General features: G+C 43.4%; 1 protein-coding gene and 1 non-coding gene across 2 annotated transcripts in view; both read left to right on the top strand.

Annotated features, from left to right (window-relative positions):
- The window catches only part of LOC126146468 (uncharacterized), a 198,981-nt gene that overhangs the window by 51,444 nt on the left and 128,263 nt on the right, over window positions 1-19,274 (top strand). The window lies entirely within an intron of this gene.
- Trnas-cga (transfer RNA serine (anticodon CGA)) lies at window positions 5,952-6,026 on the top strand. The gene has a single exon. It is a non-coding gene; the product is annotated as a tRNA-Ser (tRNA).

The raw sequence follows: 19,274 nt of genomic DNA, 5'->3' as shown, positions 1-19,274 counted from the left end.
GCATTGTGTCTAGGCTGTCTTGTCTAGACACAACAAAAATATTGACAAGAAGCAGCTACAGGATGATCGGACATCTGCTAAGACATCGGGAATAACCTCCCTCACTCTACAGGGGGCTGTGGAGGGTGAAAACTGCAGAGGAAGACCCAGATTGGAATACAGCCAGCAAATAAATGAGGATGTAGGCTGCAACTGCTACTCTGAGACGAAAAATTTTGGCACAGGAAAGAAATTCGTGGCAGGCCACATCCTACCAGTCAGATGATGCTTCACACAAAAAGACCTCATGTTGTCAATGGCCCACAGAACTTTGATTTGGCTCCCCTAGAGGTGCGCCGCTGCGCTGTGGCGAAGGGCTTTATTTTTCCCGTACTGGAGACGTTTATATGCAAAGGAACAAACAAAATTGATTAGAGGAGGTGAGATCCCACTGATGCTGCTGCGAGAGTACGCTGGAGTCTGGCAGCTGGAGGCCCTGCTGGAACGAGCACAGTGCCCGGAGCGCCGGCCACTTGTTAGGCGGAAGGCGGCCCGGGCCCCTGGGTCGCGGCAGTAAGCGCCGTAAAGCCCGCTAATGTACGCTGAGGGCCCCGGCGTCACGGATAAGCGACGCGGCTTGGCGCGCTCAGCGCTCGCCAGGAAATTACGCTGTGCGCTAATATCCCGGCGCTTAAAGAGCGCCGCGCAGCGGTGGATCAACCCTCCTCCCCTCACCCCTGTCCCCCTCCGCCGGAGGTGTGTGAGCCACGCATTCCGCTCCCTCCCTCGTGTAAAAGCGACGCCGGCACCTCTAGCAAACACAGGTCGTCTCGATACTAATTGAACATATGCTCACCGCACGAAAAAAAAAGCGATCTCAGAGACAACCTGTAACGCCGGAAATGCATATCCTCCTATTTCCATCTATTGTACTACAATTTTTTTCCTTGTTTGGTTACATCAAGATATGACATTTGTCTCTTTATATATTGTAATTGTTTTACTGTTTGTATATATATATATTTACGCATTTATCTCGATGTATAATTGGTTGCTTTGTAAATATTATTTGTATTTTTACGCTGGGTCTTGCCTAGGGAAAACTATGCTATCGAACGAATATGTCGATAGGTCGTGTGGAGAACCAAAGTGTGTAGGATCTTTGGTAGTGTTAACTCTGCCGCGTGGAGCGCGGGCAGAGCAGAGGGAGTCTGGCTGGGGTGGTGCAGTGGAGCAGGTGTGTTGTGTGACGCTCCCGCGAGTTGCCGCGCTTTCGGGGTTTGGCAGCATGTAATTGTGCTCGACTTGCTATGATAGTTTCTGACACGGTGTCGCGGACGGGAAGCATTAGCTGGCGCACATCAAGAGCCCGTTTCGTCTGGTGACCGTGTCGAGAAGAAGGCGCGCCAACATCCAGCTTCTGCAACAGCGACGGCCGACAATGAGTGACTGTCGCCACCTCCTCGATCGACGTCTTCAAACCTTCAATCAACCAGCAAGGAAGACTGGATGCACGTAAAGTTTTAGAACTGTATGGCAGGCCTCAGCTTTTAAAACTGTTCAAATCACAAAATTACAGCAACTTAGCATGAACATTTGTTGCTCATTGTCCCAATTGCATTGCCAAGCAGGGTCCCTTCCTTTTCCGAAATGAACCCGAGTGTCGTTGAAATTCAAACGCCAGCATTAAAGTGATATTATAGCATTTCACTGCTTAAATTTGAAAGTTCAGTTAAAGTATTCATAGCTGGCTACAATATTTAGATTACACAAGCACAAATTAAGAGTGCGAGTTTTGTTACCGTATTTTAGCTTACCTGTGACTGCAGCTCAACTTGGTACATACTAAATTTTACTACTGTTAATTGTTCAGAATCATTTAATTCAAGTTCAAAGTTAAATCCCTTACTTCTAAATTGCGTAGATTCAAGTAGCTTTTGAAATGATTGTTGAGGTAGTCCAGGACTAACCGTATTTTACTGAATTTCGATGTGCTTCAGAAAGAAAGCTCACTATTAACTTCAGTCACTAAATTAACTTTCGATTTTCCGGTTTTTTAATTCTTTTGCTAAATTAAGTCAGAGTGTAGCGAAATTTATTACTTCTGACAAACTTTCAGTTTTCACACTACACGTGTCAACCTTCAGTTGCCACACATCTAGTGCTAATTATATGTGTAATAACCTTTCTTTTTCAGTTACTATAGTAATTGTCCTTAGGACTGGCGACCGTAATTTCCCCCAAATCTCAAATATCTAATTACCGCTAGTTAATTGTTAACGTAACGGCCGCACATTTACTTTCTTTATTAACTTTACCACTTTTCAAAATTAATTTCCACCAGTTTAATTTGCATTTTTCCTTTCATTTAGATGTAACCCTTTCCTCCCTCTTTACCGACAAATCAACTTCGGTGACGATTGCTTTTCCCAAATTTCCATTAGGTACACACGGTTTAATTTTTCACTGTCATTAAGGTCGATAAGTGAGGGGGAGGTTACAAACCCTTGAAATTTCCTGACCACAATAATACACAGGTTGATTCAACAAGAAGCAATACACTACCGCTCATTAATTTCAATACACCCAATAAATGACATCTAGTTCTCTGTAGATAAGGTCTAATACCGTGGGTACGGTTGAGGAAGCGAAGGAATAGTACAGCAGTTGTACACAGGCCATGATTTTTGTTGGTGGTCATCGACATACAATAGTATCCGACAAACAATGTTGTGTACATAAACGTTATGTACCTACCTGATATGTTTGTTTGCCTATCTGATATGTTTGTTTGCCTATTTGCGGATGGACGCCGCATGTGGTGCACCTATGTTGTTCTCTGTAATGGTATCGTGTCCACAGCGAACGGCAAGCATTGCTACGATACATAATATGTGTGCACATCGCTAGTATGGCTCCACGAGTAGAGATATCTATGGAAAAACGTGCTGCAACATTAGCACTTAGCCAAGTAGGTTTATCTATTCGCCAAATTGCGAAACAGTGTAGTGTGTCTATAGGTGGAGTGCAATACACCCTTCACCGCCAGAAGACAACAAGTAGCAATAAAATGGCTCTGAGCACTGTGGGACTTAACATCTATGGTCATCAGTCCCCTAGAATTTAGAACTACTTAAACCTAACTAACCTAAGGACATCACACAACACCCAGTCATCACGAGGCAGAGAAAATCCCTGACCCCGTCGGGAATCGAACCCGGGAGCCCGGGCGTGGGAAGCGAGAACGCTACCGCACTGCCACGAGCTGCGGACTAGTTAGCAATAAGGACATACCACAACCAGGACGACAACGTAAAACAATTAAAAGTGATGGAATTACCAGTAAGATAAATAGATTCAAAACATCGCCCCAAATTCGTGCAGAATTGGTAGAAATGAAGACCACAACAATATCTGTTGCAACAGTAGGAGATTGACAGTAGCCGGCTTGAAAGGAAGTATCACAGCTAGAAAACCCCTTCTAAGACCCATACGTAGACAGAAGATAGTTAAATGGGCTAGAAAACATCGTAATTGGACATCGGAAGAGTGGGCGAAGGTATTATTCGCCGATGAATCAAAGTTCGAGATTTTTGGAACCTGAAGGAGATTTGTTCACCGATTTGCAAGAGAAAGGGTGGCCCAGCAGTGTGTTCTGCCTACAGTTAAACACGGTGAAGGTTGGGGATGTTTTGCATGAGATAGAGTTGACGGCATTGTGAAAAGAGGATGTATGGATCAGAAGCAGTACCACCGCATACTTCAGTACTAAGTGGATAGCACTAACAGGGAAAGGGTGCACCTTACAACAGGATAATGACCCAAAACATCGGGCGGCACACTGTACGAACTACATTGCATCAAAGGAAAAACAGAAAGTGCTGAATGATGTGGTATGGCCGTCCCAAAGCCCAGATTGTAATCCCATTGAAATGGTCTGGGACGAAGTGGACAGACGTATCGCGGAAGTTAACATAACCAGCAAGGAATGTCTCTGGTATATTGTTAACGATGTGTGGAATCATATAGATTGACGATACCTACAAAAACTGACTGACCGCATGCCTCGAGTTTGTGAGGCAGTCATTAAACCCAAAGGCTACTATGATGAAGTAAAATATAATGATTGTGATTGTATTACATACGAGGTGGAAGTTCATATAATTATATTTTGTGAGGAATAACGTTTTATTTGTATTGTAAATCTGAAATACCAGGGTGTATTGAAATTAATGAGAGGTAGTGTATATTCCAAGTGTTTATTACAGAGACAGAAAAAAAATTCGCATGTCAGCGGATAGAGTAAGTTCCCAAGTTTTATGTTCGCACAGACACTATACCCAACTATAAACCTGAGAACCATGCGTTGCTCGAGAAACATCGAAACGATTTCATTCCAAACGAAGTTTATTCCGAGTTTATTCAATCAACAACTTCAACAATTCTATTTCTCATCTCTTGCAGAGTAGCTGGCGTAGGTGGGACAAGGAACCTGTCTTTCATGTAACCCCACAGAAAAAAAAATAGCGATTTGTGGGCGCTGGTGACCTGGGAGGCCAAAAGAATGTACAACCTCTTCCAATGTTGTTAAGATAATGCCGCACCTCGAGGTGAAATGGAGATGCTGCGCCGCCATGTATGAAAATGAGATCATCGGAATCTTTGTGAATTTGTCACTCCCAAATCCTTACATTATGATTGTTTACTTTACCCGATAGAGGTAACGTCGATTCGTCCGTGAATATGAGTTGTTCGGAAAAAGTGTCGTCTGCCATATCCTGGAGAAATTAAATGCAAAGTTCGTACCTTTTGTTGTGATTGCCTAGACGCAATAGATTCAGTAACTGCATCTAGTAAGGCTTCACACGCAGGTGTCGTTTCAGAACAATGCTATGAAATTGTTTGAGGTAGTTGAAGTTCCTGGCCTGTCAGTGTCGTGGGCTTCCGAGGGCTCTGTAGGAACTCATATCGGATACGCTCGACATTTTCATCAGACGTCCGTGGCCTACCAGTGCTCTTCCCTTGGCATATGCAACCATCTTCCAAGAATTTTGCACGCCGATCATAAAACTGATTGTGCATTTGAACATCGGGTGACTTCGCGCAAATTCCAACACACAAAATGATTTCTTTTGTGGTGCAGGCGCCATGTTGCTACAACCAAACAACGTAGTTGTACCACAACGTTGAAGCTTCCTCTATCCACTGACATGAGCAATGTGTTTCTATCTTTTATAGTTTGTAATAAACAACTAAAATCTGTTCTTTCTTTTTGTGGCAGCCGCTACTGAACATTAGAAAGAGGAGGAGGTGTAATGTAGTGAAGTCGAACTAAATCAGGCGATGCTGAGGGAATTAGATTTAGCAACGATACACTAAAAGTAGTAGAAGAATATAGCTCATTTGGGTAGCAAAGTAACCGACGACGTCCGAAGTGGAGAGGATATTAAACGCATATTGACAGTATTAAGATCATCATTTACGAAAGGGACGAATTTTTCAACATTGAATGTAGACCGTTAGGAAATCTCTTCTGCAGGTGAAACGTCCTGGCAGATTAAAACTGTGTGCCCGACCGAGACTCGAACTCGGGACCTTTCCCTTTCGCGAGCAAGTGCTCTACCAACTGAGCTACTGAAGCACGACTTACGCCCGGTACTCACAGCTTTACTCCTGCCAGTATCTCGTCTCCTACCTTCCAAACTTTACAGAAGCTCTCCTGCGAACCTTGCAGAACTAGCACTCCTGAAAGAAAGGATATTGCGGAGACATGGCTTAGCCACAGCCTGGGGGATGTTTCCAGAATGAGATTTTCACTCTGCAGCGGAGTGTGCGCTGATATGAAACTTGCAGTATCCTTTCTTTCAGGAGTGCTAGTTCTGCAAGGTTCGCAGGAGAGCTTCTGTAAAGTTTGGAAGGTAGGAGACGAGATACTGGCAGAAGTAAAGCTGTGAGTACCGGGCGTGAGTCGTGCTTCGGTAGCTCAGTTGGTAGAGCACTTGCCCGCGAAAGGCAAAGGTCCCGAGTTCGAGTCTCGGTCGAGGACACAGTTTTAATCTACCAGGAAGTTTCATATCAGCGCACACTCCGCTGCAGAGTGAAAATCTCATTCTTCTGCAGGTGTTTGTCTTCTGCGTAGCCTTGTACGGAAGTGAAAAGCGGACGATAAGTGGTTCAGACAAGAAGAGAACAGAAGATTTTGAAATGTGGTGTCGCAGGTGAATGATGGTGATTATAAGGGCACGTCAAGTTGTTAATGACTGAAGAGGTAATGTATGAAACTGGGGAGAAAACATACTTATGCTGTAACTTGAGTAAAAGAAGGGAGGTATCTAGGTATCGGGAATTTGGTAATGGAAGTAAGTGTATGTATATGTTGGGGGTGGGGAGTAGAGTGGGTTGGGAAGGAGGAATGTAAGACTTGCAGAGAGAAATCAACGTTTGAATACAATAATAAGATATTACAGAGATTACGGGATGCACTAGCTATGCGTAGATAAAAGGCTTAAAGTGGACAGACTAGCATCGAAAGCTGCAGCAACCAGAATCCAGACTGAAGACTGGAACACTAGCGACAACGACAAGACTGCGAAAAAATGAAGAATGAATGGAAGAGGAACAGTTTGGATCTGTGAAGGGAAAAGGTAGAAGAACAACAATTCTCATGCTACGCTCCGTAGTGAAATGTGGATTGAAGTAAAAAGTCGGGTAACTTCATGGCATTTGTGGACCTGAATAGCTATTAGTATGGGATGAAATAAGGTATCCCCAATAAACCTGTACTGCTCAAGCTACGGCGTTGTATGTGGCGCAGGCTAGGCGGTGCATCGTCATACCCTTCCGTCCTCAACTCCCTCCCCCCATTCCCCCTCCTACCTTTCCTGTTCCACTCACTGGTGGTGCAATGGATGGAGGAGCACTGTGGGAAACATCTCTACAAGTCAGAACAAACTCTCTAATTTTACAGTCATTGCCATTAAGCATAGTTTATAGTGGATAAATGGTTCAAATGGCTCTAAGCACTAAGGGACTTAACATCTGAGGTCATCAGTCCCCTAGAACTTAGAACTACTTAAACCTAACTAACCTAAGGACATCACACACATCCATGTCCGGGGCAGGAGTCGAACCTGCGACCGTAGTAGCCCCGTGGTTCCGGACTGATGCGCCTAGAACCGCTCGGCCACAACGGCCGGCTTATTTTGGATAAACTAGTATAATTCTAGGCACGGTTTCGTAACGCCTGTTCTCTTAATTTGACGAGAAAATTCTCTACAATGCACATCGCCATTCTTTTGACGTCCCCCACTGTAGTTCGGTGATGATCCCTGTGACAAAGATAACCGTCGACGGCTTGTGCACCTATTATTTGAATCTTTCCTATTTTTTCTTTTAAACTAACTTGATAAAAACTAATAAAAGAATTAAGTATATAATATTATTTCAGTATATAATATTATAAGTTTTAATGGGCTTCATTCTCAGTGAAATGCAGTTACAAGTAGATGACATCCGCTTTCGGATGACTAGCAATCCCTTTCAGTTAATATGAATACCCTATAATAATACTTAAAAATGTATTTTTAATAACATCTACATCTACATCTACATCCATACTCCGCAAGCCACCTGAAGGTGTGTGGCGTAGGGTACCTTCAGTATCTCTATCGGTTCTCCCTTCTATTCTACTCTCGTACTGTTCGTGGAAAGAAGGATTGTCGGTATGCCTCTGTGTGGGCTCTAATCTCTCTGATTTTATCCTCATGGTCTCTTCGCGAGATATACGTAGGAGGGAGCAATATACTGCTTGACTCCTCGATAAAGGTCTGTTCTCGAAACTTCGACAAAAGCCCGTACCGAGCTACTGAGCGTCTCTCCTGCAGAGTCTTCCACTGGAGTTTATCTATCATCTCCGTAACGCTTTCGCGATTACTAAATGATCCTGTAACGAAGCGCGCTGCTCTCCGTTGGATCTTCTCTATGTCTTGTATCAACCCTATCTGGTACGGATCCCACACTGCTGAGCAGTATTCAAGCAGTAGGCGAACAAGCGTACTGTAACCTACTTCCTTTGTTTTCGGATTGCATTTCCTTAGGATTCTTCCAATGAATCTCAGTCTGGCATCTGCTTTACCGACGATCAATATTATATGATCATTCCATTTTAAATCACTCCTAATGCGTACTCCCAGATAATTTATGGTATTAACTGCTTCCAGTTGCTGACCTGCTATTTCGTAGATAAATGATAAAGGATCTATAAAAGTATTTATTCATTAAAAATAGTAAAAAAATTAACCATGCTTACACTAGAATCGATAGCTAAGTACATCTTTGACCACAAAAACATCGTTACTAACAGTAACTTCTCAACATTAAAAGGCTGGTCCAAAACCGGTAGGAGACGGTACTAGATGCAGTACGATGCGCCAGAGCCATACTTCGAGACGATGGTCTTCTCTCCTCGGCAGTGCCACGTGGCCGTCTTGAGCCCGTACATTCCCGTGACTACCGCTGCCAGCATTCATGTACAGTAGCTAAATTCCTGCCACGTCCTTCTGCGATATCGCAGAATGAACATCCAGTTTCTCGTAGCCCTATTAAATGACTTCGTTCCAACACATTGAGGTGTTGATACTGGCGTCTTTGTCACCTTAAAGGCTATCGTGACCAACATCAGCTCACAACGTCCGGCTGCGAAGGTAACAAACGCTTACGACCATTACAGCGGGTATCTAAAGCAAAACTGGCATCGCTCTTGTGCGACTGGCGCGAAAACCGAATAAACGCCATCTCTTTGATGTAGCAACATACCTACCAAATTTCGTTTATGTCGCACAACTGCTCTTCGTTGTTGTGATTTTTTTCCGTCAGTGTAGATTGTGTACTACACAATCTGTACACACTAGATCTGTGCACTGTGAGTTATGCTGCCTCCAGACATACACACACTTTCTAACTGTAATACTCGATTTACTGTGTTACAATATTAACATAAGAGACTTCCTGGCTGATTAAAACTGTGTGCCGGACCGAGACTCGAACTCGGGATCTTTGCCTTTCGCGGGCAAGTGCTCTACCAGCTGAGCTACCCAAGCACGACTCACGCCCCGTCCTCACAGCTTTACTTCTGCCAGTACCTCGTCTCCTACCTTCCAAACTTTACAGAAGCTATCCTGCGAACCTTTCAGAACTAGCACACCTGAAAGAAAGGCTTAGCCACAGCTGCAGAATGTTTCCAGAATGAGATTTTCACTCTGCAGTGGAGTGCAAGGTTCGCAGGAGAGCTTCTGTAAAGTTTGGAAGGTAGGACACGAGGTACTGGCAGAAGTACAGCTGTGAGGGCGAGGCGTGAGTCGTGCTTGGGTAGCTCAGATGGTAGAGCATTTGCCCGCGAAAGGCAAAGATGCCGAGTTCGAGTCTCGGTCCGGCACGCAGTTTTAATCTGCCAGGAAGATTCATATCAGCGCACAGTCCGCTGCAGAGTGAAAATCTCATTCTGGATTAACATAAGACTTCATCTGTTAATGAGTAGTTTATGACAGCATCCTAACTTTTTTTAATTCGATCAACAACAACCGCACAGTATAAAGTTCTGAAAATTGTATATCTGTAGCCCCTAGAAGCCGCTGGATAGGCAGCTTCTATCTGGAATGTGGCTCGCGTTAGCCGTATAGTAATACACTCTGGTGTGTAAAACTTAAGGATGACAGTAACTCTCTCATAATGTGTCACTGCCTAATAACATAGCTCGATGAAACTTGGAAGTGCTCCGTCCCGTTCTACATAGCGAGCTCCGAATATTCCGCGAATCTACAGACGGGTCATACTTCCCGGCGACACTCAGCTGTTCTCTGTGTTACCTCTCGCCGCAGCCGTTGGTGCACACTGTGGCCTTCTATTAGAACAAATCGTGGAAATTTCCAGAAAGTTTTTGACAAGCGACTTCTAATCAAGCTGCGGGCCTATGTGGCATCGTCTCAGTTGTGCGACTGGATTCCTGATTTCCTGTCAGGAAGGTTCGTAGTAATAGACGGCAAATCATCGAGTAAAACTGAAGTGATATCAGGTGTTCCCCAGGGAAGCGTCCTGGGACCTCTGCTGTTCCTGATCTATATAAATGACCTGGGTGACAATCTGAGCAGTTCTCTTTGGTTGTTCGCAGGTGATGCTGTAAATTACCGTCTAGTAAGATCATCCGAAGACCAGTATCAGTTGCAAAGCGATTTAGAAAAGATTGCTGTATGGTGTGGCAGGTGGCAGTTGACGCTAAATAACGAAAAGTGTGAGGTGATCCACATGAGTTCCAAAAGAAATCCGTTTCCAAAAGAAATCCGTTGCAATTCGATTACTCGATAAATAGTACAATTCTCAAGGCTGGCAATTCAACTAAGTACCTGGGTGTTAAAATCACGAACAACTTCAGTTGGAAAGACCACATAGATAATACTGTGGGGAAGGCGAGCCAAAGGTTGCGTTTCATTGGCAGAACACTTAGAAGATGCAACAAGTCCACTAAAGAGACACACTACACTCGTTCGTCTTCTGTTAGAATATTGCTCCGCGGTGTGGGATCCTTACCAGGTGGGATTGACGGAGGACATCGAAAGGGTGCAAAAAAGGGAAACTCGTTTTGTATTATCACGTAATAGGGGAGAGAGTGTGGCAGATATGATACGCGAATTGGGATGGAAGTCATTACAGCAAAGACGTTTTCCGTCGCGGCGAGATCTATTTACGAAATTTCAGTCACCAACTTTCTCTTCCGAATGCGAAAATATTTTGTTGAGCCCAACCTACATAGGTAGGAATGACCATCAAAATAAAATAAGAGAAATCAGAGCTCGAACAGAAAGGTTTAGGTGTTCGTTTTTCCCGCGCGCTGTTCGGGAGTGGAATCGTAGAGAGATAGTATGATTGTGGTTCGATGAACCCTCTGCCAAGCACTTAAATGTGGATTGCAGAGTAGTCATGTAGATGTAGAAATTGGGGGTTCCACGTACTGTCCAACTGGTAGTGACTATCATGGTTCATCAGATATTCCACCAGGCACATTTCTACGGATTCTTTAATAGTGCAGCCGGCCGCGGTGGCGGAGCGGTTCTAGGCGCTTCAGTCCGGAACCGCGCGACTGCTACAGTCGCAGGTTCGAATCTTGTCTTGGGCATGGATGTGTGTGATGTTCTTAGGTTAGTTAGTTTTAAGTAGTTCTAAGTTATACGGGACTGATGACCTCAGATGTTGAGTCCAATAGTGCTCAGAGCCATTTGAACCATTTTTTTCTTTAATAGTGGAGTCAGAATGACAGTTCTATCATACTGTGAATCTGGGCAGAGCAACATATATACTGCTAGCCGTCGTCGTAATCATTTTGTGTTTCAATATTACCGAGTTATACCAAAGTGATGACCTCCACTTTGACCTAAAACAAAATACCATTGTAGGATCCATCCTACAAATTATTGATGATACGAGAGAGCCCTGATTATTGAGAAACCATTGCAGTGTTATTATTAAGGAAGTAACAGTAATTAAATTTCAATAATTTTCAGAGCAATAATTAAAGTAATTGCAATCGAACGGAATCTTAGAGGGTGACCCAAGGAGCCCTTTGCTATACATTCTTGCCACTGAAGAAGTACTCCGAATTGGAGAAAATGAAGAAGATGTGTATGTATATTCATACGCTGACGACATAGCCGTAGGTTCAACAGATATACAGAAGCTGCAGAGAATCATTGAGAAAATAGACAGATGGTGCAGTGAACACAAACTACACATAAATAGCAAAGACAGAAATGGTAATTTTCAGAAAAGGAGGCAAAACACCCAAGAATGCGGAAATCAGTATCCGAGGACAACAAATAAAAATCTCATCAGACTTTAAATACCTAGGAGTGACATTACAACCAACAGCCAAATGCTTCACAAAACATACAACAGAACGTGCAGCCCTAGCAATAATAGCAATACATGACATCAAAAACATCCGCCTACTCAGTCTAGAAACGGCCATGAAATTATTCAGCGCAAAAATCTTGCCAATCCTGGCCTATGGGATGGAGGTTATATGGGACCACCTGACAGAAAAAAATCTAGAAACACTAGAAAAGGTAAAATCGACCTATCTAAAAAGAGCACTAGGTCTCTCAAAGACAACAACATCTAGACTAGTGTACCTGCTAGCGAGAGAGACATTCCTAATTGAAGACATCAGACTTCGATATATGATGCCACACACCAGGGCTTCCAGAAAGCAACTGAAGATCATGGAGGACAAACGAGAAAAAATATGGCCGGAGTTTTATGGCACCGAAGCAACAACGAACCGCTCATGGACAGCACCAAACTTCGAACAGCGACATGTTGTAACTAGACTTTCTACTCACGGCTTTCATCATCTAATCTGCAAAAACAAAACTTACCACGACCCAACCGCAACATGTGTATGTGAACTGTGTAACGAAGCCTGTGAACGATATCACATAGAACTGTGCAGTAAAAGACTGAAATCGATAAATGAATATGCAAAAATGTAAAATGTAAATGTAAAATGTTAAGCAAAGTAACTGTATATGGCTATTTGGCTGCAATTTTATTAAATAAGTAATTGCTACAGTCCAGTAAGCAGTAATTTGAAAGATAGTGCTCAACAAAGTAAAAGCCAATGAAAGATATTTTTGTTGTCCTATTTCATGGATTAATAACGTTAACAAAACTACAATCAGTCAGAAATGTGTGTTAACGTCTTGAGCGAATAATAATAGTAAACGAACGGAGTGATTAGTAGGAACTGTTAATGATTAATAATAAAAGTTGAAATTATAAGAACCCAATGAGTCAGTAAAATCGTATCACGAACTTGGCCATTCTTTTACAATCGTAATTTTCACTTTATAAATTAATTAACTGTAATTCACAGGAAAGTGATTATTAAACGAAGCTATATCACCACAGTAAATCTGAAGGTAAATGACAGCGTTCGGTAATGAATAAACATAAATAACTATTTGAGTAAAATTAAAGACAGTAAGCATTATAGTGGGTGACGTCACTAACTTTTGTCGAATCCTGATTCGGCATGGATGTGTGTGAAGTCCTTAGGTTAGTTAGGTTTAAATGGTTCTAAGTCTTCGGGACTGATGACTTCAGATGTGAAGTCCCATAGTGCTTGGAACCATTTGAACCATTTTATACTAATTTTTGCATTTACTTAACCGTTTACTAGTGATGAGATTTTCTTGTTTTTTTATTATTTTCTAATTGATTTCCATGACCTGTTACATAATTGGAAGGTATTTGTTCACTGTGATGTATCCATTTGAAATCACGCAAGACCAATATTTACCAGCATTCTTCCGAAAGTTTTTCACCAGCAACAGACAGTTATTATAATGACAGTAATTTTCCTCACTTAGTGATTGGCGACCGTTGATTTTCTTTAATTCATTAACTACAATTACAAAATTTTCCAAATTTAACTAACTACTGTGATTCCATGCAGCGATATTTTATGTTCGTTTGATTTTTAGTTCGTTTGATTTTTAGTTCTTTTCATCATTGCTGCAAGTACGGAGTATTGGCGATTCGGTTATAATTGAACCTACATTTCTCTGATTTCGTTTATTCTTGGGAGAGATGCCTTTCCCGCGCTACGGGGAACCTTAGGTACACGATCCTTCTAAATTCTAATTATCCGGAAGTTTAGCGGCGGCCTATAATCATTCCTGGAAAAACCGAGTATACAGCAGACGAGCTGCACAAAGTGTGCCTCACGCCGACGCGTCTTCCTTATTTCTGTTCCCTACCTGCGGCTTCGGCGAAGACTTCGGCGACTGCAGCGGCGGAGACGAAGGTCGTCGGTACAGTAGTGCTGGTGTGGAGCAAGCTACCCTTAAAGGGCTTAGGCAGAAAACACGTACAGAAAATCAGGGCTGGGATGGCTTTATATGCGTAGAGAAGCAAAACCGCTCTCGGGGAGGAGAAGCGAACGACAAATCCTGCCGGCTCGGAAGCAGTGAAGTGGCGGCCCCATTACTGGGCTAACCCTGTGCAGCGCGCGTTTCGCGGGTAGGGGACACTGAATCACTGGTAGTTTTCAAATAAAAACAAACTCGAACAGATTTCAGAGGAAAAGAACAAGGTGCGACAAGGATAAGAATTTTGGAATAAAAGATTGTATTAAGCCAGCAGCTTTCAATGTAATGGGTTTGGGTTCGCAGGAGGTAGAACTGTTCAAGGAATTACACGATGGAAAAGTGCGAATTGGCATGTTAAGTGAAACCGAGAAGGAGCTAAAGGTACAAGAGAGGATATATAGCTGTTTTTAAATGAATAGACAAGCTTGTTGAGCACTGGCAATGGCGATAGTGGAGGTCAAGATTAGAATTTCAGCAGACCAAAATTCTCCTCTATAGGAGTATACCATCTTGAGTCAAGATGGTATACTCAGTGATAAAACAAAGCAGTAAGATTTTACCAGAAACATTGACCCTTAGACAATGTGTCTAATAGTGTATTTTAAACACGACAGTATGCCATCTGAGGCACTGTATAACATTAAAACACTTGACAATGGCATTATAAGCCGAAATCATGATCGTGTAAGTGTAAATGTAACACTGCAAATAAAAAGTCTAATGGCGGTACTGACTTTAAAGAATTGTCTAAATATTAAGAAGCCCAGAATCGCGGAAATTACAAAGTAAGAGTGAATCATATCAAAACATGATAAATAATGGAAACCGTGAGGAAAAGAAGGCTGTCATTTATTTGAGATTTATACAGAATGGCTGACAATGAAACAGATTTTTAAGTAAGTCAGAGACAAGAAGTAATCTAGACACTGAATCAGAGGATTTAAAAAAGGTAAAGAACTTTAAGAATATGCACGACATTAATGAAGAATAGTAAGGAAGCAGAACAAAATGTTTAAAGCAGGTGGAGAGAGATCTGATGATCGAGCAGGCCAAGGCAACATGTTGACATCCTCTAGAGGATTTTTGGTTACAACAGTGGCATGTGAACGAGCGTTATCCTGCTGGAATACTGTTCATCAATTGCAGCACAACAGGTCGGATCGCAAGACTGGTGAACGAATTTTCAGTCAGGGCGCGCGGGGTGACCACGAGAACTCCCCTGCTGTCATACGAAATCTCACTCCAGACCACAACTCCAGCCGTAGCTCCAGTGTGTCTTGTACAGGTTATTTGCCGGTCCTGAGCTGGGGTCCCTGTTACGAACACAAAACCATCAATGGCAAGGGGGCAGAACCAGTATTCGTCAGAAAACACAACAGACCCCCACGTTACCCTCCAATGACTTCTCGCTTGACCCCACTGAAGTGACTAACAGCGATGGTTTTGGGTCAGTGGGATGCACTGTACGGGGCGTCTATTTCGGCACTGTCCTTGATGTAATCGATTTGTAACATTACGTTGTGTCACTGCGGTGTCAACTGCTGCCAAACTTACTGCTGCAGACGCAGTACGATGCGCCAGAGTCATACGCCGAACACGATGGTCTTCCCTATCGCTAGTGCCACGTGGCCGTCCGGAGCACGATCTGCTTGCGACCGTACATTGTTGTGATGACCGCTGCAAGCACACATGTGCTCTAACTACACTCCTACTAAGTCTTTCCGCAGTATCGAAGAAGGAACATAGAGTTCTTTGGGGCTCTATTACATGACCTCGTTTACACTGAGTGAGGTGTTGGTAATAGCGCCGTTGTCGCCTTGAAACATCCCCTCACAAAAAGTTATCAATTACTGTACTGGTTAACCCCTTGCGTTATTTTATTTTCAAACAGCTGAGCAGAACTGAACGTATTCAGACATTTCTCTCTTTACTTATTCTGATCAACACTAAACTGACACACAATATTTTTAGCCCAACGCAATCTGGCTTTCAATAATCCCTACAAAAGAATGGCCCTGACTAACAATAACCTATACCTTTCATGGATCACTTACCTCACAAAAATCTTCGTTACTCGAACTACTACAATACAGTGGGCGCCAATACTGGCAGCTAAATAAAGGATCCTAACTACTGAAGGCACTAACTACTGATAGGCATAGTTAGCAAATGAAAGATTTTGATAGAGAACAAACAATGTATTTACCTTAATAATGTTCAAAAGTCACACACACATTATATATATATATATATATATATATATATATATATATATATATATATATATATATATATATATAAAATCAGTTCATGATATTATACAGTATTACAAATTTACTCCTTCTGATGGACACACGTCCAGATCGTCCGCTCTCAAAATTCTGCCATCTCTGCCCATATCCACCTCTGCTGGCGGCTCACCTCCAACTGCACAACGCTACGCGCTGTTCACATCCAACTGCCCAACACTACAATATGAAGTATTCCAACAATGCAAACCAGCCACAGACTGCCCACAGCACAGTCAGTGATTTTCATACAGAGCGCTACGTGACGTTACCAACATAAAAACCTCGACAGCCTACTTACAGCCTAAATGCATTGTTGACTAACATCAACTCAACACGTCTAATATCAAAGGTAACTAACGCTCAGGACCGTTAGTACGTATATTTAAAACAAACGTGATTTGCATCCTCATAGTGGCGCTACTAGCGCCCCTGTATGTGACTGGGGTGAAATCTGAATAGGCGCCATCTTTCGGATATACGATGGTTTGAACTTTAATAGTGGTAACTATTTAGTTACAGCTCGTACAAAATAGATACGTGTTTCAAAGTTTTACTTACCTTCAAAGTAGTCGCCAGCATTGTGTGTAACCCGATGCCAGCGTTGTGGAAGTCGTAGGGTACTCTTTGCAAAGCCAGTTGTGTTGACAGTTCGAGCGGCGCGGTCTATTGCCCGACGAATTTGTAGCAGTTTTGAAGCGAATACCGTGAAGTGTTACCTTCAGTTTAGAAATCGAGTTGAACTCGCGAGGGCTTAAGTCAGGGTAGTGCAGTAGGTGGTATAGCACTTAGTAGTCAAACAAATCAGCAACAGCTTGCACTGTACGTAATTGAGCATTGTCCTGCAAAATAATGGTCAGGCCCTACAGAAAGTGTCATCACTTCTGTCTCTAAGCTGGTCGTAGGTTGTGTTCCAAAAATGAACAGCGTAGAGACAGAAGGGATGCAGGACCTGACCATCATTTTGCAGGACAGTGCTCAAGCACGTACAGTGCAAGCTGTTACTGATTTGCTTGACTGATGAGGCTGCTAAGTGCTGTACCACCTACTGCACTCCCCTGACTTAACCCCTAGATTTCTAAACTGAGGGAAACACTTCACGGCATTTGCTCCAGAACGGCTACAAATTCGTCGGGCAATAGACCGCGCTGCTCGAACTGTCAACACAACTGGCACTGCTAAGAGTATCCTACGACTTCCACATGGCTGGCAACGGGTTATATACAATGTTGGTCACTACTTTGAAGGTCAGTAAAACTTTGAAACACGTATCTATTTTGTACGAGCTGCAAATAAATAGTTGCGACTATTAAAGTTCCAACCCTCGTATAAACACGCTTACCAAGTTCCGTTTATATCGTACAGCCCCTTCTGAAGTTGCGATTTCTTTTTGGTTCAAATGGCTCTGAGCACTATGCGACTTAACTTCTGAGGTCATCAGTCGCCTAGAACTTAGAACTACTTAAACCTAACTCACCTAAGAACATCACACACATCCATGGCCGAGGCAGGATTCGAACCTGCAACCGTAGAGGTCGCTCGGCTCCAGACTGTAACGCCTAGAACCGCACGGTCACTCCGGCCGGCCGATTTCTTTTTCGTCAATGTATTATTGCATTGTATTGCATGTTAACCGGGGACCTATAAACGACGGAGAGGTTCCGGCCAGCAGTAAATTGATTCTCAAGATCTCTACTAAAGTGAGTATGGTTAACATGCAACAGTATTAAAGTAGAGATCACTTGAAACTGACTGATGGGACAGTGTTACGAAAAAAATGGTTGAAATGGCTCTGAGCACTATGGGACTAAACAGCTGTGGTCATCAGTCCCCTAGAACTACTTAAACCTAACTAAGCTAAGGACACCACACAACACCCAGTCATTACGAGGCAGAGAAAATCCCTGACCCCGCCGGGAATCGAACCCGGGAACCCCGGCGCGGGAAGCGAGAACGCTACCCCACGACCACGAGCTGACAGTGTTACGAAGTATTGCAGTAGCAGTCACAGGATTTGTAAATATCCAACCACTTTTTGAAATCAGCATAGTTACTCAGTACTTTGCAGCCTAATGAAGTAATGGGTTACCCTATTGTACCTCGTGACGCCCTCGAAACACCGGAGGCATTCGCAAGTAGCATTAATCTACCGCACAGCTGTGCTTCGGGTCGGGCAGGGGTGTGTTGGCTCTGACACGGCAGTAATTAGCACCGGCGCAAAACCGTGCAACATGACGGCAGCAGCAATTTAACCCGCGGCCGTAATGGGAAAGCGATTGGCCGCAGCGCGGTTGCCAGGCCGTGCGTATCTGGGAGGGGTGGTATCACTCACAGAAGGGGAGGCTAAAACCCCCCCCCCCTTCATCCCCGTCCCTATCACCACCGTTGCTACTGTTCGGACGCAACCAGGCTACACAGAAGTGAAGCAGAATATCAAGTTTCACGTGTCTGATAACAACGATCACTCTTTTTTTGATTTTACTGGCGACTCGGTGCGAATACACCTCAGTTGTCCAAGTCCTTCCGCCAGTTCATCTACTTCTACATCTACGTACACACGTACATAAATACTCCGCAAGCCACCATGCAGTGCGTGGTGGAGGGAACTTGTACTATTGCCAGTCATTCCCTTTCCTGTTCCACTCTCAAATGGAGCGAGGGAAAAACGACGGTCTGTATGCTTCCTTACTATCTCTGATTTATTTTGTCTTTTCTTCATGGTCCTTGCATGAGATGTATCATCGTGGCAGTAGAATGGCTCCAGAGTCCGACCCAAATGCCGGTTTTCTAAACTTTCTCAAATGTGTAAGTCTGCAGGCTTTCGTGGCCATTGTCACTGAAGTTAAAAATCTTCTGGGTTATTAGGCCGTGTCATGTTCCTTCTAAAATGCTCGACGTTTCGACCCCTCTGCTGGGATCGTCCTCAGGATTTTTGGTGTCCACTACTGCTAGAGGACTGTCAGAGACGAGTGTCGCGTCCACTTATAAATGGGTAATTTTCTGGCCTTCGTGCTGGAGAAGTGATAGTATTGGTTAAAATTCATATCGCTACCATTGGTGGGCCATAGTCATAGGCTAATACAGAAGA

The sequence above is a fragment of the Schistocerca cancellata genome, chromosome 1, assembly GCF_023864275.1.
Source record: "Schistocerca cancellata isolate TAMUIC-IGC-003103 chromosome 1, iqSchCanc2.1, whole genome shotgun sequence".
Lineage (NCBI taxonomy): Eukaryota > Metazoa > Arthropoda > Insecta > Orthoptera > Acrididae > Schistocerca > Schistocerca cancellata.
This window is presented reverse-complemented; position numbering and strand designations above follow the sequence as displayed.